We start from the raw sequence: 27,277 nt of genomic DNA, 5'->3' as shown, positions 1-27,277 counted from the left end.
AAAAATACTCCTAGAAGGGCATCTAAGCATTCGTCTTGGGCCCTCAGCTAACCTCCGCCGACTGTGTTTTTGGGGGTTCCTGTATGTGCTAAGTACTGTGGGCATCGCAAGCCTCTTCTGGCAGCTTTTGAGCGCCTTGCAAGCGCCAAATGCGTAAGAAGAATTATTACCGCATTTTCTCTTTTCGCCTTTCGCTCCGACGGATTTGCACGTTGCCTTTGGCTTGCTTAACCATCCGGTTATGCCACGTCCTCCTCCTCTTCCTCCTCCTCCTCCTGTATGGTATCCCTGGCTTTTTGGAATCCTGTAGCTTGATACCAGGGATTGCTCTCTAGTCCTTGTCGCCCCCACCCCTACCCCGAAGCTGGAGCTGAAGCTGAAGCTGTAGCCGTTGCCGAAGCCGGGGTGTATTGCTTACAAATTGTCCGTCTCCTTGCCCAGCGGCATTATACTCTGATGCAATTTTTGTTGCCTTTGATGTCGCTCATACGCCGTGTTGCACGCTGGCGTACCTTGAGGGTATTTCGGTTAGCAGCTTACAAATACTCGGAACTCAAGGAAAAAAATATTAACCAGATTCTGGTTAAACCATTACCAAGGTATTTCACGTTTAAAGATACCATTACCATATCTGGTCAGTGGTACTATTACCTTTTAGCATTTTGTTTTAAATTAGGTTTTTATTGGGGTGGATGGTCGTCTATGGTAATTCTTTTTTGGGTGACTTTAACTCGCCATTCAGCTTGACAAAAGGACTGCTGATACAATTGCAGAGAGTTAACAACAAAATAATAAAACAAAGCAGCAGCCAAGCACATAGCACGAAAAGCAAAACAAACAATCAAAAAAACAAACCAACAATGAAACAAAAAAAAAAGGAAAATAGGAGAAAAGCAAAGAAATAACACAAAGCATTGGGATTGATTGAATTTCGAATTTTTAAGCATTTCGCCGCAGTGCAAAAATTTCGTTAGTCAAACTGCAGGAGCAAACGCAGGCAACCGAAAACAGCTACAAAAAAAAAAAAATGCTAAAAAATTGCCAAAAAAAAAAAAAAGTACAAAAGAGAAAAGACAGGAAACCCCCCCTTAAAAAAAAAGATGGAAGAAATGGCAATGTTATAAATATTGCAAAAGCTTTTTGATGTGGAGATGGGAGAAAAGTTCAACATTAAGGTGAAAAAAAATAAAATTTCAGAGAAACTCCGACCCTCATAACAAAAGGCCAACATATTCTTTAAAAAGACTACACAAAAAAAATAGTAAACAAATTTTGTAGATAATGGGATGCCCAAATAAACATGTGTCGGAAAAACACGTGTCGGGGTCACCCCGAAAAAATGGTGACCCCGTTTCAAATGATTCAACTTCAAGGGGGTAGCTGGTAGTGGTAGTTTTCTTACAACCTCATGTTCTTGCTAAACATTCTGTTCTTTACTCTTTTCAGTGTCCCAGCCAGAGCTCGAGCCAGAGAGTTCGAGGTAATTGAATAAACGATCCACAATCATGAGTCAATGTGTGTAGGTGAGTACACTCAGTCGAGTCTTGGCCCTTTTCAGTTCTATTGACCAAAGTCCAAAGGCAATGCACTATCAGCTTTCACCAAAAGGGTAAAGGGAATCATACACTGAAAGAATCTAATAGAGTAAAAGGTTAATAGTTAAGAGGTTTCTAAAAGCTCTATACTCTTTTTTTTTTGTGGTGTATCTGTAGAATACTAAGAAATAGAAGAAGGAACTGAATCAAAGTGCCTGAAAAAAAAGAAACAAAAAAAAAGTGTGAAGAGAACTTGTGCATATTGAATTAAGCGACAAGTGCAAGCAAGTTTGAGGCTTTTTAAACTGTTTTTCAAGAGAGTAAGAGTAAGTGGGTGTCAGCCAGTGTGGCCGTGTATGTCAGGGAGTGTGCCAGTGTGCCCGTGTGAGTATATGAGGGCCATTATTTTGTTATAACAATGGCGAAAGTTTCAAGCAAAATGCCCACAAGCTGGAAGTTGAAGAGAAAAACGCCCACCAGTCCCGCCTCAAGTGCACCGAACACTTAACACAATCAATACACATACACTATATACACTACATACACACTCATACTAACAAGCAGGAAAAAGGGAAAATGAGTTAATGGAAATTCTTAGCAAGTATTGTGATTTGACAGCTGCGTGTAAACTTGCGCACAAAAGACGATGTCGGCGATGAAGAAAATTGCGATGATGATGATGATGGTGTTTGAAAATGGAGTAGAATCATGCCCAAGTATAGAGTTTATTTTAAGAGGTAACCCTGTACTAAGAACTTAGAGAACTAACTTGTTCTCAGCTTAGAAATTCTCCAAAATATATTTCTTTTCTTTATAAAATATATATATTTTTTAAGCTTAAAAACCCATCATATCCTATTAATCGACTGCTACCCTGTAGAAAGGGTGTAAAAGCTGTTAAAGCATCGACTAACTGCACAAAAGACCGCTCCCAAAAAAAACTGACAGTTTAAAGGAGCTAGAGCGTCAAAAAAAGAAGAAAACCTGGCCAAGAGTTGGTTCGTTCGTTCGTTCGTTTTTCTTTTGTGACCAAACGTTGAGGCCATCATTGTGAAACAGAAAGGAAAACTTTGGTCTCAACTTCAAAAAAAAAAGAGCAAGCTTGCTATCCTCTCCTGAGGATATCCCTGGCGTATGAGTGCGTAGTCGTTTGTTTCTCAAAATAAAAGGACCTCCCAATACACAAACGCATCATTATCAGCCAGTGCGTGCTTTTCTAATATTTTTTTTTTGTTAAGAATCTATATCTATATATACATATATATATATATTTTTTTTTTTATTAATTATTATAGAATTTTAGCTTCAGAATTCCCTCAGAGCTAGAGTCTCCATAGGCTTTTGGAGGCTCTTTTGATTAATGATCTTATGCTGGTCAGCTGTGGGCCATAAAAGTCAGCCAGGATGGATAAATGGCCAAAATGCAGCTGCCACTCAATTAGGCGCGTGCCAAATGAATTTATCTAAATTATTGGAATTATCATTATCCCAAGGATACTGCCACTGACACTGGCTATTAAAATCTAGCACGCAGTCGTATCCGTTTTTTTTTTTTTGGGCATTTTGCTTTTTAACGAGAAATTATAGCTTGCATTGTTGTTGCTGTTGTTGTTGTTGTTGTTATTATTGTTATAGTTATAGTTATTGTTATTGTTATTGTCATTGCTGATGTCCTTGTCGCGAGAAAACTGAAAAGTAGAAGAGCAGTAGCAGTAGCACCAACATCAGTGGCAGTAGCAGGAGTAGGAAAATGCGCGTCTTTTATGACTTCCGTTTGGCTAAAATGCCGCAACGGGGCCATGACAGTGGTGTCAAGAGAGGGGGCGTGGCGGTGCGATGGGCGTCCAGGCAAATGAGGAGGTGGTGGTGCTGCAAGCTTGACTCCATGCTTGAGTGCACTTGATCTCCAGCACCGCCTCGGCATCCCTTCTAACAATTGTCTGCTTTTTGGTCGCCTCTGTCTCTCTCTGGTCGCGTTTTGTTTGCAAAAAAAAAATAAAAAATAAAAACTAAACAAAACAAAATTGTAATGAAAAGCACAATAAACTGTCAGTTTAAATATGAAAGACTTGCGCCGGGTGGCTGGCTGTCTGTCTGTCTGTCTCGGTGACTTCAACGCCTTCGAAACGAAGACAAGGCCTGGCAAGGACATTTTTTAGGAATTAAAGTAGGTTTCAGATTTGTAATGATTTATTTTGAAATCTTTAAAGCAAAGTCTCCACGCTCCTCTTGCTCTATTTAGAGCTTCAAGTGCCAGGCAAGCATTGAAAGGAGCCACCACTGCGTATACGTAATGCACAGCTTGGAGATCCTTTGTCATAAAAATAATATAATACTCAGGCCAGGAACCAAATGATTTTGGGGTCACTTGCATGAACGTCTTGGCTGTGAATAGTAAGTACTTTTGTTTTAACTAAATGTCATGGGATTTTAGTTAAACGCTTCTCCAGCGAGGCGGTGATTAATTATGAAAGTCCGCACTGCGTATGAGTGATTAGTTTTTAGAGACAACAAGGGCCATGATGATGATGATATCCTTTGCCAGAAAATGTAATAAAAATGGTGACACGACTGGGTGATGTGTCCTGCTGCGAGGCAACTTCCGGCTGATGACAATTGGAGTTGGATCTAGGCAGGGGCACTCTACAAACTACAAATAAAATGCAATATAATAACAATAACTATAACAATAACAGGAGCTGGAGCAGGATGTAGAGCTGAAAAGGACGACAATGGTTGAAATAATTAAATGGCATCAACAAACAACAGTGCCAACAATGCCACAAAAAAATACAAAAAAAAACAGAAACAGAAAGTAAGCTTGTCTGGTTAGTCTTTAATTTTAAGGATTCAACTTTGTCACAGGACACTGTGGCTTGTAGCTCTCTAGGCTAAGGGAGGGAGAGCTTTTAACGCCTTGCCATTTCTTTTCAAACCAGTTTCAAGTGTCTAAATTGAAATGTATTAGTGTGCTCTAGCCATTTCGTACTTTGTTGCCACACTAGTATACTGCCAAATACATCAATGGCTAAGATACTGAGACTGAGAGGCTGAGAGGATGTGGGAGTGTATGTAGTATATGTGTATTTTTGGCCATAAATCTCAACGCATCCGCTCGTTTCAGGGTAGTAACTGTTCGAAAAGCGACAGCAATTAAAAATAGTTCGCTCTTAAGACCACTTAACAGTTCCTTAAGAACGATGCCAGCCCTGAAACTATGTTGTCCAAAATGACAGTCGTAAAAAATGGGGTCGAGATTTACGCGACATGAACTAGAAAATGACATAATAGTTGCATTTTAAAAGTGCAACAGGATGGTGGGTGGCAGGACTATAAGCCATCACAGCTTTATACAAAAAATTAAGTATCTCTTGGGTAATATTGTTTATAAAATGGTATTACCCACTCATAAAATAACCAGCGGCCCAAAACGATTCAAGTTTAGCTCAACAATTTAACCCAATTTATTGGCCAAGAAGGACCCTCTCACAAGGACTCTTTTATCTCGTGCGTTATAAAACCAAATGATTCTATTAAAATGAGATTTGTGCCATTCATGCGGAAATCAATCTGCTCGATGGACTGACTCTCTTTGGAAATCATAAATTATATTCACCCACCTATCGAGAAAAAAAAGGGACAAAACAATAAAATATTCATTGCTTGTTTATTGAATGTAATTCCAAAACAACACTTAACCCCCTCAGCTCAGCTCCCCATCAAAAAAGGGGGGAGATCTATTACGTGGTATTTAATCAGATTTTTTATGACCCAATCCCAAGCCAATCCCAAGCCAAAACAATAAAAAATGTTAAAGGCTTGAAGCTACCCACGACTTTCTGACCAGCACTTTAAGACGGCTTTTATGAGCTTATAGCCATAAAGAAAATATTCCCTCCCTGGGGTTTGTGGTTGAAACCAATCAGTCGGCACCAAAATTAACATTCTTTTGGGTTAATTATGTCACAGACTTTTGGCCTCAACTTTTATTGGATGTTTTTCCTTCAACATATTTGAAGGGCTGTCAGTTTCCGACTAAAATTTACCTTTTTTGCCGTTGGCACCTGACATCTACTACTACCATCGTACTTCTGCCAGCCGTCATATTACATAGAATAATTAATTAATTTTTGGAAAGGAAAGGAAAATTTGTTGCAATTACACTAATTGTATTTACTTTTTGTTACCCCCCAAAAACTTGAGCTTTAATTTGTGATCTATTGTGTTGGAAAATTCCTACCAAAAAAATGGAGCGCCACTGGCATACTACACAAGGATAAGCTGGCTCTTGTTTTTAAAGCCATTGTTTCGATTATGTTGAGGGAGTCCTGTGTCGGTGTGGCTGTGTGTGTTTGTGTTTCGTATTTTTGTGTAAAATCCATAAATACATCTGTAACGGTTACTGTTACAGTTCTCGAATGTCCTGTGTTGTCCTGGTTTTTCGCATTGATTGTGACGTGTTACGTGTTGCCTTTATTTCTGCATATCCCCCCCACAAGTCCCAACCAGTCCCATCCAGTTGTGGAGGCAAATTGGATTTTCATGCATACTTGGTCACACGCGCCCGCCCCACAAAAGGCAAAAGGCCCAAACGGCTGGCGGATTGGAGATTGGAGATTGGGGGGAGGGAGGGCGAGATGGCGACGAAGATGGAGACATAAGCCCGGGCCACGCCCATGGACAGAGTCCTGTGTCGGGGTGTCCTGTACCTCTGATAGAGTTGGCAAGCCATTCGGTTTGGCTTTTAAAAAGCTAGATATCCTTTGAAGAGAATAACATCTCTACCGCCTTCTGCTAAACGCTGTTATCCTGCCTCTGTCTCTGCATTGTCCTTTTTCGGCTTGTGTCTTATATCCTTGTTCTGTGCTCGTTTGTGCGTTCGATTCCCAAGCTTGTTGTTGGCTCTCGGCATAAATTTATTATAAAATAATTTGCATAATTCGTTATTACTCAGCATAAACAAAGTGAAATTAAGACGATTTCTTTTCATGCCAGCCAGCCATCCTTCCATCCATCCTTGCTCCATACTTGACTCTCCATCTTCAAATCTCATTTTCCTCAGGATTCTGTCTCTCCTGACAGACCGACAGACAGACAGACAGCTTCGTGTCTATTTTGTCAATGTCATTTGTTTAGTCAAAGGCTCAGGCTCTCAGACTCTGACTCCCACACCTTTGTGTTTATGTCAAGCAGCATGGATTTCTCACCAAATCCCGAGGCCTAGATCCTGGGCCCTGTCCTTTAAATCGAAAACGAATGCAGCCTTAGACCCAGAGCCGGGGCTTTATATTTATGATTATTGTAAATCTATTTGCATGATTTTGGAGAACAGTAGGGGGCCTTCGTTGAGTTTAGACCTTAAAGGATACTGGAAAATTTTAAAGTAGAATGTTAACTAGAAAGGAAGTGCAAGAGACCCTTGAGATATAAAATGCATCAGTTGATTTATCGACAGATCCTTCTTCCGCCATTTTCAGCTGGCTAGTGCTAGTGCCAGAAACTTGACCCATCCGGCGCCATTTTGTACAAATATATATATATATATATCTTGGGTCCTTCTCCCTCTCACTCACTCTCTTTGTAAAAGTCCAGACAGCCATAGGTGGAATACATTTTGTAGCTTTTGAATGCTAACTGAGTTTACTTTTCAATTTGATTTGGTTGTCTAAGCAAATAACGTAGCCATCCAGCTCGCAAGTATAAACAAATGGTTGTACTTACAGCCGGCTCCTTCCGTCTTCCATATATACATATATATATATATATGTTTATATGTGTATGTGTGTGTAGGACAAGGATATGGAAAGGCGAATGGATGATACTTTAGATTTTGATTGCCTGTCTGAGTTGGAGAAGGTCCTTTCTAGCAGGCGGTCCAATCTCCATACAAAAGCACTATTTATTATGCCAGTAAGTAAATATTATTCACGTTAACTTTTCAAAATATTTTCCTTTTCTTGCTGGAAATTTGTCTGTTAGTTAAAAAAATAGAATTTCTAGAGAATAGGTATCCTTTTTTGGGAGAACTACGAGCAAGTGGCGCTACTTTATATCGTACGGCTATCTCCGCGAGTAAGTATAAGTTTATTAGAGAATTCATTTAACTGTTTTTTTAAAAAAAGGTAAAAATTTAAGGTTCAAGCCTTCCGGCTAAAAACATAATAAAGGTTAAAGCTTTGAAAACTGAACCCAAATCGTGGAGGCCAATGTCCCGCCATCTCTTGGCCATCTTTTACCCTTCGGGGCGGCTGGACAACAGAGAAAACGGAAAATGGATTGGGGTTTCTGGTGGGTTTCTGGTAAAAGGGGGATACCAGGGGGATACCAAGAGCCATAGAGAAAATGCTGGAAAAAATGAGGAAAATCAAAGACAAGTGCACACCGTAGTCTCGAGCCACAAAAGAGAATCAAAAGTTCAAAAGTGGATACAATGTGCTCGGCCATATTGAGTGTACATGTGTTTGAATGCACTGAGAAAAAAATAAAGAAAAAAATAAGAGAAATAAAAAGATAAATAAGAAAAGTTCCAGATTAAAAGGTTATTAGTTTAAAGAATTTTTTAAGGATTTAATTTCAAGTGTAGCATTCTTTAAAATAAAATGCTTTTATTTTTTGTGGTGTGATCTGAAAGCCAGATGAGCCGAGTGAATGTCCTTGCCAGGACCTGGCTCGACTGCACATGTTGCCATGAATACGAATTGCATTGAAAGCAGGAGGGCTGGCTAGGCTGCCCAGGCTGGCCAGGCCGGCATGGATACTTGTAGGCCGGCGAGTTGCAATGCCAGAAAGTCAAGTTGAAAGACGAGGTCCATTCAGTTTTTGGGGGTCAACTGTTGGTCAGCCGAGTACCGCACCACATAGAACCACCAACCAACCAACCAACCATCCAACCAACCAACACCACTCGACAGTGGGGCCTCCAAGTACAAGAACAAGAACAAGATTATTTAACCAGCGGCAACATGCAAAAGGGGAGAAAAGTCAAGAGAAAAGCCAGATTGTGAAAAACAGGGCCAGGAAAGTGTAGGCAAACAAGCGAAAGAAAGCCAAAGAAAATGTTAATGGTTACCACCCACTCCCACTCCCATCCATACAGTCTTCCTGTCTCTGTCTCTGCCTTTCATGCCATCTCTTTCACTAGCTATGTCTCTATCGCATTCTTTTTTTGTTTTCTGTCTTGAATGTCAATATGTGTGTGTGGGCTACAGTGATGTTTAATGAATATAAATGGGGTTATTTTAATTATCTTGTAGTAACGGGTATGGATATTTTTGATTATTTCGGTATTACTTTTATTTTTAGAATTTTTTTGGTACGAACTGGAAAATAAACTTTATTTTTAAGAAGTACTAGGTCTCGATTTTTAATATATTTCATTATTTTTATAACATTTTTAGTATAATATTTATTTGTAGTGTTTTTATTAGTACCAGGTATGAATATTATTGGTTATTTCGGTATTATTTTTATTTTCAGTATTTTTTTGTAATACTTGGAATAGCAATACTTGGTAAGTTTTTTGATTTATTTCATTATTTTCTGGATCATTATAGTTTAATTTATATTGATAGAATCTTTTAGGAGTACCGGATATAAATACATTGATAAATAGGTATTTTTAGGGGTACTGGGTATCAATATTTTGATTTATTTTATTCTTTTGGTAGGTTGGCTTAAAAAAAAGGGGTTAACACACTTATTTGAATTATTTTTCAAACATTACTATAAAAAAAGGTTCCGAATATCTAGAAGTACCGGATATAATTATTTCGCTTCAAATATTTTGATAAGAATTGCTTAAATCCTGAAGTACCGGGTATCAGTATTGCTTTTAATTAATTTTGTAAACATTTCAATTAGAAACAATTAAATTCTAATATTACCGGGTATCAATACCAATGTTTATCCCAATTATCCTTAAAAAAATACCACGCATCTCTAGGTTTCTTGGCACAATCCTCGACAATAAGCCACTGTGCTTGCTGCGAGTCTCTGGTATTTGGATATCCTTCTGGTTCTGCTGCCGGCAAAGTTTTAATAAAGACAAGGACAAAAGCGTTGAACAATTTAGGCGCAAAACAGAAACAAAACAAACATTTCATGCTCAAAATAAAAATGAAAGCAACCAAGACCGAGACCGAGCCAAGTACAAACACTGGATGAGATATAGTATCTACGTACGTATCATATATAAGATGTGAGGATGGGTGGATATGTACATAGACTAGCATATGAGCTGAATTTTCGAGTGGAAAGTGCAAGTCAAAGCTAAAAAAAAGTCAAGTCAGAAACAGAATCAAAAACCAGAACCCAGAGCTCGAGCAAGGACCATGAAAGTAACCAAAAAATGCTTCTGTTTTCTAATGAGAGCAGTCAGGCATCAAGTGTGTGTGTTGGGAATGGGTGTGGGGCACGTACTATACCCATTTTCATAAACATATAGACCGATATATATATATTTATATACATATATACTGGGCGGGTATGTATTGTGTATTATTCAATTACCTCATAATTGAACTGACCCCCAGGTGATTTTCAGCCACAAACACACACAACATATCCCAAAAAAATAAATAAAAGCCACAACTCATAAGCCCTGAACAAATTATGTGTAATTTAATAATAAAATAAACAAACAATAAACGGCCTCATCGAACCCCCAAAGGGAAAAACAAGGGAGATTATGGAATAAGAAAATCAAAGGGTTAATATTAATTTCGGAAATTATTATTCCAAAGGTAACTGCCAGAGAAAAAAAAGGATAATCCAAAGTTTCTTAAATAGTTTGAGGAAGCACTTATCACAAATTGCAGATTACTTTCCAACCGGATTTATTTATTTAATTCCGAGATTAGAACATCCTTTCAAATTATTCAAATTGATTTCTTGTTGCGGTCAAGTGTGGGCTTATGTATGTGGTTTGAGGGGCCTCTTCTCGTGTCACCTCGTTTGGTGACAAAATCGTTGCAACATTTATGAGGCCACCATGAAAGGGTGGTCATTTCGCAATTGCCGCTTAAGGTGGCAGGTGGCAGGTTTAAGGAGGAACGTGGAACAGGTCAGGATGTATGTAATGCATCAACTCATTTATAAATCATACCCATACACACACACATCGGCGGATTGAGACTCAGAGATGGAGACTGGGCGTCGATTTATAACCCAGGATCAAGTTTCGGGAGGCAGGACACGCGCGAATGAATTTTCTGCTGGCGTATGAAATTTTTACGCAAAATACAGTGAGAGAAAGGGTTAAGGAAAGCAAAGTTTAGGCCTACAAAAATATACTAAAAATAGGAGAGCTAATATTATTACCCAGTACTTATAGTTCCTACTTCTTTGAGATTTTTTTAAAGCCTTTAATTTATTCCTAAATTTTTTTTAAGTGCTTCTCCTTTTATGTATTTGTATTTTTAGTGTTTTAGTGTTAGTCTGCCTACGTCAGCACTGACCAGCAGCAACTAACTGGTAAGGTTACCATACAATACCATCTCCTGGAGTTGCTTTCTCCCTGAAAGTCAAAGTCAAAGACAAAAGTACAAAGGCTGTATTGAAACCTGCTGGCTTCGCAGGATAAACACGGCCAACAAAAAAAAAATATATATATATATATAAGAAGAGAAAACTCTACCTAATTGTTATGGGACGAATGTCTTTCTGCCAGTCGGCCAAATTCCAAACGCGTCTTGGCCAAGAAAAGAACCAAAAAACAGGGCTCAAAGGAAAAAGTGAAAGTGCGGCGGTATGATGATGGGGTTTTTCGAGAGTGGGAATGACTGGGAATGGGAAAAAAAGGTTTTGAATAAAGCGGCGGAATTAAAACGGAAATTAAGCGCAAAATAAGCAACAAAGCAAGGAAAAAAAGAACCAGAGGCTAATTCAAAAACGAGACCCGATAAAGTTGTTTAACTCAGAATGGCAAATACGTGGAAATAACAAAGGAAGGAAAAAAAGAGGAGTTTTTAAAAGAAATACTTGTCAAGTCGAGTTAAAAAATACTCTAAAAAAATGCTAAAAAAAAAGGTGGAAGATAGTAATACCCGGTACTTATGTCTTTCTTATGAAAACTTTACTCTAGGGTCTAGACTTTATAACTTTTAAGCAAAATACATCTTAAAATGTAATACCCTTTAATTTTCTTAACTTTTCTAAGCTTTTTTTTTTATATAAATTTTTTTTTAAAAAACATTATTGAATGGAATTTAAACAGCCTTTGGGCCTTAAAATTCCAAGCAACCCTCAGCAAGCTGAGCAAATTAAAATGGCAAATGCTTTTGGCTTTCCCCAAAAAACGAGCTAAAGGAAAAAGGTGCAAAAGTACAGCAACCGCAAGTGTCTGCGGGTTTGGAGCAAAGAACCCTACCCCCATCTCCCCATTCCACCCACTCCGCTTGTTGCTTGTTGTTGAAAATCCCATGGAAAATCATGGAAAAGTTGGGCGCAAGGTGAAGAACACAAACGACTGCGAACCGCGCGCGTTTGGCAACTAATTCAAGAGCGTGTTAAGGACGGGACCTCATTAATATGCGAAAGGCGTTGGTGGTGAAAGGATGTTGTAGTAGTAGTCGTAGTAGGCAAAAGGACGACTACTAGGGCACGGGGGGGGCGTGGCAGTTTAGCGGTGACAAAAAAGCGACAAAAAAAAACAACTTCTAAGCTGGGAAAATGCGTGCAAAAAAATGTAATATATAAAAAAAAAAAAGTGTAGAAAATTAAAAACAAATTTCAGCAAGGTCCTGTCCACAAATGATGCTAATAGCCAGCGTTGGAAAACGAGAAATTGCACAAAACTCGCCCCCCCACAAGCTGAAAATGGACTAACAGAAAGCCAGTCCAGGCCACAAAGAGTTGGCCAAGATGGGGAGGTGAAGGCTGGAGCTGGTTTTTTTTTTTTTTCTATTGCAATTTGCGCTAATTTGCTTAGTGCCACAAAAAAAAAAAAAAAGAGGAAGCGAGTTAACGCGTCGCTGACAAAGCAAAACCGCCTAATGCGCCTGAAAAGTATGCTACGAAATGCGTAAATTGCGACATGAAACTCGAGAACATTATTATTATTATTAAATAGCAACTGAAATATATTTCGTATTTAAGCCAATCCACAACATACCAAGACTAATTGTCAAACATATTCTATCTGCCACGTCCAGGTAATTACAAGTATACACAAACCATACAATACATACATAGTAGTATACTGTCAAAGATTCCCACTTAACCAGGCCAATTGCTTATTTAAGCCATTGCTTCCTTTGTCTCGAAATGGCCCGAGACAAGGCCCGTTTTAATGCCTGTCTCGAGGTATGGATTTCATTGAATAATTTAAATTCGTTTTGAAAGCTAATTAGTGGAGTGTGTCAATCGTGAGGCCACAGTGATTAAGTATGCACGACTAGGACTTTAGTTAATTTGCTTTGAACTATCATCTGCGAAGAGGTATTAGTTTTCATCGATTGGAAGCTTCAACTAACGAAAGATACATGTTTTAAATTAGTTTAAGGCTTTATTGTTAATACAACCTCTCTACAGAGGACACAGATTTTGATTTTAATATTAAATTTCATAGAAGTAGTATGTATATATGTAGTTCTGATGGGCCTAGAAGATTTTTGGGTTGAAAATATTCATCTATTTTGCTGCTTGACCTTTGTCCCTTTTGTCGCCTTCTATCTGCATCTCTTTCTAAATCACTAGCCCCCTCTCTTTCATTTTTTTTTTGTTTAGCCTGTTTATACAGAGTTTTGTCAGTTGTCAGCGTTTCTGGGCGACTGGGGACTAATGTGGCCTCTGCAAACTAATCAGAAAATGTGTTTGCCATTGTTGTTGTTCCCTAGCTTGTTTCTTGTCATTTAGCATAACGACAACACTGAGAAAAATTAACTAAAATATTAAAAGATGTAATAACAAGACTATATGATAGCTGGTATCTAAAGAAATTCCACCATTTTTGCTTCAAATCGTATAGTTCCATTTTTTTATTTCAAATCTTTTAATTTTCTTTTACTTTTATATTTTTTTCAGTGCATTCACAGTGACAAGTTTTGTGTGCATATGTAATTTAGTTTGGTTATTGTTGCCCTTCGTTTGGATCTCGTTTTCGTTTCGTTTTCGTTTTCATTCTGGCTCTTCATTCTTTTTCAATTCAATTCCATTGCCAGGCTGCCGACTGCTGTCACACAGCGTCCCTTTTAGGTCCTGAAGAGTTTGCCAAAATATTGACTGACATTGATTATACACTCATGGGGGTGTTCCCCATCCATCCATCTATCCCTCTAACCCTCTATCCCCTCCGATAACTTCCTCTGCCCTCTGTGATTCTTTGAATGTCATAGACATGAAGCTTATAGCCCCAAGATGCTTGCAGATACAGTTTTTCTATTATGCTCTGTTATGGCATTTGCTGTCTTTTCTATATTTTTTTTTTTTTGTTACCCTCATACCATAGTAGTAGTCCCCTTCCTTCCAAATCACATGCTGTGCCCGGTTAAGTTTAACAGTCAAGGACTTTGTTGTTGAAATGTTGATTTTTGTTGATTTGGCTTAGTGGCTGCCACTCACATCACGTCACAGCCCAGACACATACACTTGGTACGAACTGGGCACTTCCGGGGGGTGTCAGTGATGTCTTTAACTAAAATCTAGCTAAATTGGGGTATAAATAATATTTTAGATAATTAAAAGAATAATTTTTTTCAATGCCAATAAGGACAAGAGAAGCTTTAGAACCATGCTTCTTTTAAATTTCTTAGTTCTGGCTTTAAAAGTGTTAAAAGACCAATCCTCTCTTAAGCAAACACGCGGACAGATCTTTTTTTGGGTTTAAAGAAAACTTGGTAAAGATTTACAGGCGAAAAAGGCCTAGAAAAGCCTTAAAGGTATGTCTCTGTGTAATATCCTAGTTCTAACTTTAATAGTTCTCCATTTAAAGACCCATCCTCTCTTCAGCGGACACGCGGACAGCTCTAGCCAAAAAGTACTTGGCTAGAAACTCTAGCAACACCTCCTTCCATAGTCCGGTTCTGATTCTCCAGCTCTCTGGCGCTGAAATGTTCCAAAGGCAACTAAACTGCTGATGAAATGGATTGTCATGTGCGTTTCAATTTCCGCCAATGACATTCCACACACACACTCACCCACACACTCATAGACACTGGCAGGCACATACACTAACACACCAACACATGTGGCAGTGTGTTTGTGAAAAGTTTGCACAAAGTTTTCCCATGTTTTGTGTGCGGCCATTAAGTGCCATTCCAGAAGCGCTAGAGCGGGGTGTGCTGCGTATGTGTGTGTGTCTGAGTGTGTATGGAATGGGTGTGAGTATGGGGGGGGGAGTATTGGTTAAAGGGGCGTGGCCAAAATGCCTTTGTATCCGTTTTGTGTCTCGCTAATGATAATCAACGGGTGGCCCGCAATGATTCCCCCAAATGATTGAATACAAATTTGAGTGCAGGTTCTGTTTAGGGCAACTGATTGATGAATACGAGCCCGGCATTTGGGGCGCAGGAGTACAAAGAACCCTTTTATTTGCCGATTATATTAAAATCATAACTGGGTGATGGCATTTAAATTCAGTTCGAACTGAAAATCATCAGAAAGTGGCCCACAGTTGAAATTTTGGCCAAAATATAGCCTCCCCAGTTGGCCATATCCCAAAATCCCACTTTCTAAAAGGGTACCCACAAAAAATTTGAAAAAAATCGAAAAAATATTTCGTTGCCAGGTTTTGATGCAGAATGATGGGAAATCAATCCACAAATCGATTAAGGTATTCCTCGCCAGGATCGGATGAGAATTGGCCAAGATATGACCTTCCCAGTGGGCCTTACCCCAAAATCCCACTTTCTGAAGGGGTCTCCCCAGGAAAATTATGAAAAAAATCGAAAAAATATTTTGTTGTGAGGTTTTGATGCAGAATGATGGGAAATCAATCCACAAATCATTTAAGGTATTCCCCGCAAGAATCGGATGAGAATTGGCCAAGATATAGCTAGCCCAGGGGGCCATATCCCAAAATCCCCATTTTTCAAGAGGTCTCCCCAGGAAAATTATGAAAAAAATCGAAAAAATATTTTGTTGGCAGATTTTGATGCAGAATGATGGGAAATCAATCCACAAATCATTTAGGGTATTCCCCGCAAGAAGCGGATAAGAATTGGCCAAGATATAGCCTTCCCAGTGGGCCATATCCCAAAATCCCCATTTTTCAAGGGGTCTCCCCAGGAAAATTATGAAAAAAATCGAAAAAATATTTTGCTGTCGGATTTTGATGCAGAATGGTGGGAAATCAATCCACAAATCGTTTAAGGCATTCCTCGCAAGGATCGGATGAGAATTGGCCAAGATATAGCCTTCCCAGTGGGCCATATCCCAAAATCCCCATTTTTTAAGGGGTCTCCCCAGGAAAATTATGAAAAAAATCGAAAAAATATTTTGTTGTCGGATTTTGATGCAGAAAGGTGGGAAATCGATCCACAAATCGTTTGAGGTATTCCTTTCTTGAATCGGATGAGAATTGGCCAAGATATAGCCTTCCCAGTGGGCCATATCCCAAAATCCCCATTTTTCAAGGGGTCTCCCCAGGAAAATTATGAAAAAAATCGAAAAAATATTTTGCTGTCGGATTTTGATGCAGAATGATGGGAAATCAATCCACAAATCGTTTAAGGCATTCCTCGCAAGGATCGGATGAGAATTGGCCAAGATATGGCCTTCCCAGTGGGCCATATCCCAAAATCCCCATTTTTCAAGGGGTCTCCCCAAAAAAATTATGAAAAAAATCGAAAAAATATTTTGCTGTCAGATTTTGATGCAGAATGATGGGAAATCGATCCACAAATCGTTTGAGGTATTCTTTTCTTGAATCGGATGAGAATTGGCCAAGATATAGCCTTCCCAGTGGGCCATATCCCAAAATCCCCATTTTTCAAGGGGTCTCCCCAGGAAAATTATGAAAAAAATCGAAAAAATATTTTGTTGTCGGATTTTGATGCAGAAAGGTGGGAAATCGATCCACAAATCGTTTGAGGTATTCCTTTCTTGAATCTGATGAGAATTGGCCAAGATATAGCCTTCCCAGTGGGCCATATCCCAAAATCCCCATTTTTCAAGGGGTCTCCCCAGGAAAATTATGAAAAAAATCGAAAAAATATTTTGCTGTCGGATTTTGATGCAGAATGATGGGAAATCAATCCACAAATCGTTTAAGGCATTCCTCGCAAGGATCGGATGAGAATTGGCCAAGATATAGCCTTCCCAGTGGGCCATATCCCAAAATCCCCATTTTTCAAGGGGTCTCCCCAAAAAAATTATGAAAAAAATCGAAAAAATATTTTGTTGTCGGATTTTGATGCAGAATGATGGGAAATCGATCCACAAATCGTTTGAGGTATTCTTTTCTTGAATCGGATGAGAATTGGCCAAGATATAGCCTTCCCAGTGGGCCATATCCCAAAATCCCCATTTTTCAAGGGGTCTCCCCAGGAAAATTATGAAAAAAATCGAAAAAATATTTTGTTGTCGGATTTTGATGCAGAAAGATGGGAAACCGATCCACAAATCGTTTGAGGTATTCCTTTCTTGAATCGGATGAGAATTGGCCAAGATATAGCCTTCCCAGTGGGCCATATCCCAAAATCCCCATTTTTCAAGGGGTCTCCCCAGGAAAATTATGAAAAAAATCGAAAAAATATTTTGCTGTCGGATTTTGATGCAGAATGATGGGATATCGATCCACAAATCGTTTAAGGTATTCCTCGTAAGAATCGGGCGAGATATGACAAAGATATAGACTTTCAAGTGGCTCCTATTCGAAACTAATACGTTCGTTTGACTTTTTTGGAAAAAGTTAAAAACCTGCTGATGTGCTTGGCAGTTGCAGCGACCTGTGACCAATAATGATGATGATTACTATGATTATTGTTATTACTATTATAACGAGAGGGCAAAGTGCCACTCGCTGCGGTGTCCAACTATTTTGTTTATGAAAATGGCAAGTAGTTACCGAAAAGGTCGAACTTTAACGTCAACTCCTTTCCTGGCACTTCAACTCCTCGTTCTCGCACTCGAACTCGAACTCCGACGACTTTGACTTCGACTGGAACATGGACTTCCGCTGGGGATTGGGAAACGGAATGGGGAAATGGCAATGGAAATGACTCCTCCACTGACTACTGACTAACGGCAGTTTCAGTTTCCACACAAAGAGAGGGAAAAAAAGACGGAAAACGGGGAATGAAAATACCTACTTGAATAGAAAAGATATAGGATATAGACGCGGGCAAGGAACTCCCGACGAAAAAGAAAAAGCAGAGCGAGCAACCAGCGGAATGAAAGCAAAAGCAATAGCAAAGGGATACGGGTTCAAGTTGGATGAGAATCCCCGAAAAAGGACACAGGACTAAGGATGAGAAGACATCCACAGGATGCGAGACTGTGAGCACCAAAAAGGATCCATTGGCAACTTTGGCCACACATTTTCTTGGTCTTTCGCTTCTCAAACTCTCAGTTTTTGTATCTGTGTATTCTTCATCTCAATGGTGTATCTGTATCTGTGTGTGTTATATGTGTGTGTGTGTATTTGCACCGTTAGAAAAGCGCGCAAAAGTAAAGTTTTTGCTTTGCAAACAACAACCAATAAAACTTTAAGCAATCTTCCACAGCTTCAGTGGGTTAAAGTGGAAAGGTTGGTGCTGGGAGGGGTGGGGTGGGGTCTTAAAACAGGAGGGGGTCTCCACTGTTCTACCCTCTGGCATAACTTTGGGCCCAAATGCCTTGCATACGGTTCAGTTCGCTTTGGTTTTTTGGCCAAAAAGCACTCGCAGAAATATCAATATGATTTAAGGTTTGGTTTAGGGGGTTCTTAGTTAATAAAGACTTTATGTAAAGGTTCTTAGTTAAAGGGGACTTTTTTTAACGGGATCTTAAAGCTTAAAGAAATTTATTAAAGCCTAAAGTTTTCATTAAATTATTTTTTTGAAAGTGTATTTTATTTGTTATAATTTTATTATATTTTATTCTCCCTTTATTATATTTTATTCTTTATGTTATTTGTTGGATTTAATTATAAAAAGAAAATTATAAAATTATAAATTAAATCAAGTTTCATTGATATAATTCTTAATTTATTTATTTTCATTTATTTCTAAAACTTTTCAATGCATTTTTCGCATTTCTCATTACTCTTAGTGTTCCCGTGTTAATTTTTGACATATAATACCTTAAAGCCATATACCTTTGGCTCCTAATACTACATTGCACTTAAATACTAAATTTATTGTATATTGAAATAATCTTATAAAAGGGTAACAATATCATTAAAAAACTGATTCATTAAAAGACTTAAAAAAACACTCTATAAAATTTTAAATATTTTTCTTAGTATTTAAAACATTAACTTGAAAACCAAATTACAAGCCCATAACATCTCCTTTTCTTCTTATTCTCACTGCACTTTCTCTGGCAATTTTCTGGCTTTCCAAAATAAACTCATACTAGTGCATGAGCCACTATAAGTGCCCGAGTCCTGTGGGTGTTAAAAGTGTCCTGTTTTTGTTGCAGTGCTTGTGGGTGTGTCTGTGTGGGTGAGTGTTTTTTTTTGGCCATAGGCAGTCATTTCGACGTCGCCAATGGCCATTTGCAAGCCACACTCCGGCGGGTTCGATGAGAGCAGATTTCCCGTTCAGAAATGCACTAAAAAGTGTTTTTACAATCTTAAATGCATTTTAAAGTTTTTTGTTAACTTTTCAGGTGTGTTTGGATTGGGTTTATGCAACTGAAAGGGTTTTTAAATCCTTTTAGGGATGAGCTACAGTGCACTCCACATATGTAAGCCATTTAATTATGAACTAAAAGTAAGCCTAAAGCATTTGGTATTTTTCTTTCAAAAGTAATTACTATTTGTAATTATTTGTATGGTTTTTTTCGAAGGTAATACTAAGGTAATACCCATTTAATATTTTTGTTTGAAATATCCGGAGAAACCTTTGTGGAGAAAATGCAATTTGATGATTTATTTTTCGGTCTATTATTTTCGTTTTTCCGAATTGTGAGCCTGACCTGAAAAGGCTTAGGCCAGAGAAAATTGCCTAGGACGATGGAAAATGAAAACGCATTATGGCATCGCACAGATACATACACTCGATTGTATTGTGAGGATAAAGTTTTTGGGACTTGCATCCTTTTTCGGGTGTCTCTCCTTTTTTTTTTTAGTTTGGGGCTGTCCGCCCTGTTTTATTTCATTTTATTTGGAAGTCTATTTTTATTTTTATTGGCTCGAGAGAAGTTTTCTGGAGAGTGCCACTCGAACAACGCGCCAACACAAACACAACGCACATACATCTTTACACACACCCCCACATATGCAGTTGCCATAAAGGAAAAGTTGTATTACATTTATGACACTTTTGAATAAATTTTTGTATATTTTTTTGTTTTTTTTTTTTGGGTTGTGCGAGTGTTGGCATATTTCTACCAAGTTCCCCCCCACGTTGGCTGTTTTATTTAACTCGCCATTACGTTTTTACAACCCTTTTCGTTTACTCACCACCCTCCTGCCACCCCACCCATCTCACCCACCTCGCAGGATATTTCGCAGGAATTTCTCCCCATTTTGTTGCCATTTCTTTGCCCGACTTTACTTTTTTTCCACTCCACACAGTACGGTTGTGTTCACAAAGCGGCAAAAGCAAACAACGCAGAAGGCAAACAACGTGATAAACTTGGTGGCCAAAAAGGACAAATCAGCGAGGCAGGATAATACATATAAAAATATAAAAGGACATTCCATCAAAATGGATGAAATGAGTCAATCGGGGAGACGACGGCTGAATGTCGGGGCACGCACTTCATCAAACTATGGTTTCCGTTAAGAAATCAACAAAAGGACAAAAAAAGGGTTTATGGATTATCCTGAGAGGTCTTCAAGGACCTACCAAGACCTTACAGTTTTCCTTAATATTAATCCCTTGATATTAATTGCTATCGAGATGACCTCTTCGCAATTCAATAGTCAAATGGCACAGAATAATTACAGGTGATTTCCGTACATTGCAATTAAAAAATCCGCAAGATATTGATACTGAAAATGGAATGAGTCCATGTGTGTGAGTTTTCCAGATGATGGCATGTCATCAGAAAAAATCTGCAAAAAAAAAAAAGAGAGAAAGAGAATGAAGGAATCCACACCCGTGTGTGGATGTGATAACGATGCTCTGACATCCTGACGTCCTTCTCCGTTTGGTGGCTCCTTTCTCGCCTCAACTTTTATTTTATTTTTTTTTTTGTCCTTGAGAGCCTTGCCATTCATTCCATGGCGTACATTTCGCGCAATTTATTTAACTTGATTTGCTGCAATTTATTTCAAGTGTTGTCGTTTATTTAAACACTTCACATGCGACCACACACACACACATCCTAGGGCATTCTAGGGACGTGGCGAATGCACCGCAAGAAAAATACCCTTGAAAGTGCTGCTGCTTAATTGTATGCCACTTACTGTTGCACAAACATCCATCCCTACATACATATTTTGAGGCAAACAATTTTGTGCAATTAACCCCTTTGATGTAATAATAAATTAAATTCTCCGGTGGTGCTGTCCCCTCCTCCCCCCCTTAGAATTTATCCAGTTTGGCAGCACAGGACACCCCACATTCATCCTTCCACATACATTTGCTTTAACAGTTTGTCTTCCATTCATAAAATTATTCAAGCAAATTTTATTTGCACAAATGTACGCGACTTGTTTGCCTTCGGCTTTGTGACCCACAGCATGGGCGTGGGTGTGGGTGTGAGTGTGGGAGTGGGTGTGGGCGTGGTTAGGGGGGGGCTTGAATGTCTGGCTTACTATCTTGCGAGTTAGTCTTGTGGAAGAGACCGAGGGGAAGCAAAAAAAATATGCCACAGTGGTTAAATGGCCTCTCAGACTAGATCTGATTAGTTGTTTAATTTTTCTTAATATTTAAATTATATTTAAGATGTTTTTTTTAATTTTAAATGTTTATTTAACAATCTTTTAGTATCTCTATATTTTTTAAAGTTAAATCATCTGACTTTTCTTGGTACTTTGTTGTACTGACTTTCCGGACCATTTCCTGGCCAATGTTTTGCATTCTCCCATTTAGCTTTTTTGCTCTCTATTGCTCTATCTATTGCGTTTTTGCTATAAACTGGGCGTGGGGCGGTCAAAAGGGGCGTGGCTGGGCAGGGACTTAGTGTCTGTTCGAAGCTTGCCAGCGAAACACTTTCAAGTGTTCATCATTTTCCGCTGCTAATAGCGCTCATTTATTTTATTGACAGCCGTTTCCGCATAGCGTTGTATAGGTTTTTTGCTCTTTCTTTATAGAAAGATACTCTATAAAAGAAGGGTATGGGGATTTTTTAAAAAAGACTTAAGATAGTAACTCAAACCATTCTTGATTGCTTTTTTAAAGAGCATCTACTATTCTCAGTTTCTCAACAAAACCTTCTCTTTCTAATTTGTTTTTTTGCATAAAATTTTGCCTTTTTTTCTTCAGTTTGTTTGCGGAAGCAAGACTTTTGCTTGGTAAAGTGTGGAAATTAGTTGATTTTGATGCGAACATCGTTTGATCTTGGCCAGCAAAGTGAAATGATGGGCACTCGACTGGCTTTCTCCACTCACCGCTCACCTGAAAAAGCAAATCAATAAAAAAAGCAAAATAAAATCGCAAAGAAATGCCCATAAAATGAATGCCCAGCAATTTGCATGCGGTATATGGCAATGTTGCTTACTGGGCCATAATTAATTTTTCTTAATTTCTTTCTGGCTCCTCTTGCTATATATATAGTATATGTATATATATTTTTTTTATATCTGGAAGCTGGAGAAGCTGAGTAATTGATAATATTGAATGCTGGCAGGACATTGCCAAGTGAAATCCATTAGTGAGTATAAATTAATCCTTGTATAAATCATTAACACAACAGCAGCAGCACCACCACCACCAGGAGCTGAAGGAGCAATACAAAAAAAAAAAGCACATGCAATCTGGGCCAAGAGTCGATGCAGTGCTTCACATATACATATATATTATATAAAATAAAATACGTTCAGGTATCCTTGATGTACGTGTGTTGAGAAGTTTTAATTGAAGCTTTTACATTTGGCTTTGCGGCGATAATAATTAATAATTAAAGGCGTTATCGTTGCCGCTGTCGAAATGCTGAGATGTGTTTATCTTTGTCACACACACACACACTTGAGAGTACACTGCCAGAAAAATGGTGGGGGTGGGGGAGAGTGGCTGGCAAGCGACCCACAAAGTTGTGCGGCGTAACCGCAAATCCCCAATCTTCCTGGAAGAGCCTTTTGCTTTTGGTTTCCTCCTTGGCCTCCTGCCCTCAAGAAAAAAAAGTGTATCAACCGCAAGCAAATTGAATGCTTACTTAGGTGCCGTCTCTTTCTTAGGTTTGGTGCTGTCTCTTTCTAGGGCTATATTAGAGATGGTGTTTAAGGGTTCTAGAGGTTCAATAACCTATATGAAACCAGGTAATTCTTCTTTTAAAATGGATATGGCTAGAAATGGAGAATATAGAACTTATGTGGTTATAGGTTATAGAATTATAGAGATCTACAGATTCTCTACTATATAATACCCGGTACTGTTTTCAATACATTGTATATTTTTTCAAACATGTGTGATATAGATATATTTATAGTGATATACTTATCTCAGTGATAGATAGAGTTCGTATAGTATCGGGTATCGTATAGTATCTCTACTATTCTATACCCGTTTCTTATAATTTAATAAATTTCCTTAAGAGTCACCTCCATTCTATCAAAACCCTCACTCCCCAAGATGTAAAATCTTTTCCTCAGTTTCTCTAAAACTTTTATTTTTTGTTTTGGAAGCCGAGGGAGGCCTTTTGTAACATTATAATTTACGACTTTTTGACAAATTATCGGCACCGCTTGTCCAAATAAAAGAGCATAAATAAAATTGTTCGTGAAAACGGCAATAAGCGTAAGTTTCAATAAATTAATCATTTCAGGGCATTGTTGGACAGCCACAAAGGAGTTTTTCGAATGGGTGGCAGTGGGGCGGGGGTGTCTGGCCAGGGAAACTGGTGGCAAGCAACAGGCTAAAGTGGCAACGATTCCTCCAAAAGCCGAACATTTCGCTTCGCCTTCTCTAAATTCAAATATTTGCTGAAAAGCGAAAGGGAATGGGGGATAATACCGAAAAGTACTGGGGGGGCATGGGGCACAAAACTGACAGTGAAATGGGGTAGGGGAAGGAGGGCATAGGAGGGGACAGGAGATGGTTGAAAGGAAACTGAGCCTTGTTGAGCCTTGTAGCAACAGCTGTTGTGGACCATGTCCGGGGCACTTAATGGCAATCGAAATTGGAGTGTGGGCGTTCGGCGTTGGTTTGTGGGCTTTTGGGAAACGTTCCAATTACTGAAACCAAAAACGAACAAAAACCAAAATTTCATCAATTCATAATTCATTCCACTGTGCAATTAAATTTTGCTGCGGCCACACTTAACAGCAAATCCCCCAGGGAGTCCTTTTTACCCTAACTGGGGGTATATATAATATATGTATAGGTAGGGGTCTCTAAAGTCTTTCACTTTTTGAGGTTAAAAATATCTTGTAAGATCAGAGGTTTTGTAGTATAAATTGAAGTATTATCTATAGTATTATTTGTGGAGTTATCTGTAGTATTATCTGCAGTATTTTCTGTAGAATTATCTGAAGTATTATGTGAAGTAATATCTATAATATTATCTTCAGTAATAGCAGTAGTATCATAAGTATTATGTCTATGTACTTCAGATCCTAACTTCCATATCCTTAAATCCCCATAATATATGCCTGATACTTGTCACATCTATGTATTTCGACAAGTCCTTGAAAGGGTATACAAGTTCCGGCTTCCTAACCCACCAACTCTCCTCTCCTGGCTTGTTTTCTGTCTTTTTTGAGTTAGCCATCCGCAACATGGCTACAAATTGATGTGTCCTTATCAATTTCCGTTCCATTTGACATTAAGGAAATTGTCAGCAGTAGCAACAGCCCAGCTCCTTCATCTTTTTCCATTGGAGTGGGAGAGTGGTAGTTGAAGACTGGTAATGGTATGGCATGGGGTGGCTTACTAATTATTTTCCATTTTATTACGACCAGATTTTTATGGCCATGTCGGTCGTCTGGCGTCCTGTGTAAGACCCAAAAACTAATCTTTGACCGCATCTACCGATGTTACAAAACTGTAAGGATATAAACCGGAATTGAGGCCAAAAACAAATATCAAAACATTTTTGGTTTGCTTTGGTTTGGTATGGTATGGTGGTTTTTCATTTTCCATTTTGTTGGTTTGGCCATTTTGTCTTCTTGTACGATTTTTGCATATATATGTTTAGGTTTTTCTTTCATTTTTTTTGGTTTTTTTTTTTTTGGGTTTTTTGACTTTTTGGCAAGTGCAACCAAATTGAAAGCAAAGCCAAGTCATCAGGATCAGGCCGGGTGCTAGGGCAAATGTAATTGCTCGCAGGATACAGCAGTCTTTTTTTTTGTCTATATACATATATATGTAGGTATAAGTGTGTCTTTATTGGTTGGTAAAGTTTTTTCGGAGAGAAAAACAAAAGCTATATATTATATTATGTCAGAGGCGTCAGATAAGCCAAGAAGACAAGTTAAACCGAAAAGGACTTCTTAAAAACACCGTATCCTTATCGAATTGGCCAATCTTCAAGCGCAATTTTCTTTTCCAAATGTGGCTTCAACTTGCCAGAGAAAAATAAATAGGAGATACATATGTATATAAAAAGAAATATTAAAAAAAAAGATAAATAAGTAAACTAAGTCAAGTGCCAGACTTATATCTTAAAGTTAACCTTTAAAATCCAGATTCTTTACTTTGATGACTCCCCATTTTAAAGCCAAGAATAATTTCTAATTTGAAAAGCACACTCACTTAGACACACACACACTTGGGCAAAGAAACATGAGCCTCGCCCCAGAGGGGGGCTTGGCCAAATATTTAACGAAATTATTAATGTACACAGGCGAAAATGTATAACAAACTCGGTGAGACGATGAGAGCGTTCATTACTCATTTTAACCCCGAAAAGTAGGAAACATTTTCCTACATTTTCCTTCATCTGCTGGTTGGGAAAAATAGAAAATGTTAGAAAAGAACGGAGAATGGTGAATGGAAACTCCAAACTGTGGAAAACTCCAAACTCAAGTGCTCAACGCAGCGAACACAAACAATTAAAAACCGTAAATGTCCCCACATGACAAAGTGTGAACTTAATTTCATTTTTGTAATTTACAAATGCAACAGCTCTCGGGCCAAACTGGTGGTTAGAAGTAGCAGGGGAAGTGGTCTACAACTAAATATATAAATGAAAATGCTTTCCTCACCAAAAAAAACAAAAAAACCGAAAGAAACACACAAAAAGCAAGTTGCCAGGACAACTACTATAGCTACTACTACTACTACTACTACTGCTACTAGTACTTTGGCAATAACAAGCCAAACGAAGCACAAACAAATGAAAGTAATTTTCCAAATACTTACGACTGTGTCCTGCGTCCTGCAGCCAGCAGCCTGCATCCTGCATCCCAGTGTCCTGTTGCCAGCCAGCAAGCTAGTCATTTTTCAAAGCTTAATTTCCACAAACAATCAAACGTGCACATACAGAGAGCCAAGACCTTAAAAACAAAAAAAATAACACCATCAGAGTTTAAAAAAAAAAAACAGGCAACATCAGCAGTCGACAATAAAAACTAACCGAAGGAAATGGCTTGGCAAAACAAAAACTTCAATGTAATGAAGCCGAAAACAAAAGCAAAACATTCCCCACATACTGGGCTGGGTAGCTGGAAAACTAGGAGGACTCCAAGGAGGAAAATTGTAGGAAAATGGCATAGTAGGAAAGGCATTCGACAAAAAAAAAGAAAAAGCAGTAAAAACAAAACGGTGAGAAACATGAAAAGCACTGAATACTTTTCTAAATGCAATGAATAATTACAGAATGTGGAAATGGCAACGAGAATAATAGACCAATTGAAGGACTTTTTATAATGAAATGCGTAATGCTATAAAAGGTATAAGTTTTATTTTATAAAAAAAAAAATACTGCTTTTTTGAGACATTTTTTTAAAGGATTTTTAATGAAAAATATGAAATGGTAGTGATAGTAGCACAAATCATGAATCTTGGTATTAAAAAGTACAAGTTCTATAGATTTAAAGAAATTTTTAAGGTTAATAAAAATATTAAATGTAAGCCTCAAAGCTAAAACTATCTAATATCAAGATAGATTCTAAAAAAACTGAAAACTTAAAAAAGAAAATATTAAATTAACAAAAAAATACCAAAAACTATACTAAAGTTGTCAGAATACTTGAACCACTAAACCCAAGAAGAACTCGGGGAACTTTTTAAAACCCTGCAGCTACTATTATGTACTGTGGGAGGGCAGCTCTCTTTCAAATAATTTCTCAACTGCTGGCAAGTTTTTGCTTAAATGCATAAGCTGCTTCTTCAAATACTTGGCGAATGGAACTCACCAGAGAGGGCAAAAGGAGGAGAATGAGGAGGTAAGAGGAGGTTGCATGCCACACACTTAAGCTTATCCGGGATTTGGCTTCCTAATTCATTCATTTACCGCATATCCCTTCAGAGCTCCCGGATTCAGAGCATCGGTGGCAAACAAAAGGGACTTGCTAGCTGCATCAGGAGTTTGCTACAAATTGCCGAAGCACT

At 38.4% G+C, this 27,277-nt stretch overlaps 1 protein-coding gene across 6 annotated transcripts in view; it reads left to right on the top strand.

Annotated features, from left to right (window-relative positions):
• LOC108121141 (chaoptin) overlaps positions 1–27,277 on the top strand; it is a 212,176-nt gene that overhangs the window by 69,619 nt on the left and 115,280 nt on the right. For 3 of the 6 annotated variants that reach the window (XM_070280653.1, XM_070280630.1, XM_070280668.1), the window contains 2 exons: positions 1,447–1,523; positions 9,012–9,045. The gene's annotated coding sequence lies outside the window, so the exon portion shown is untranslated. The remainder of the gene's footprint in view (positions 1–1,446; positions 1,524–9,011; positions 9,046–27,277) is intronic. The other 3 variants (XM_017235077.3, XM_070280601.1, XM_043209869.2) reach the window with 1 other exon arrangement.

The sequence above is a fragment of the Drosophila bipectinata genome, chromosome XL (genome assembly GCF_030179905.1).
Source record: "Drosophila bipectinata strain 14024-0381.07 chromosome XL, DbipHiC1v2, whole genome shotgun sequence".
Classification (NCBI taxonomy): domain Eukaryota; kingdom Metazoa; phylum Arthropoda; class Insecta; order Diptera; family Drosophilidae; genus Drosophila; species Drosophila bipectinata.
This window is presented reverse-complemented; position numbering and strand designations above follow the sequence as displayed.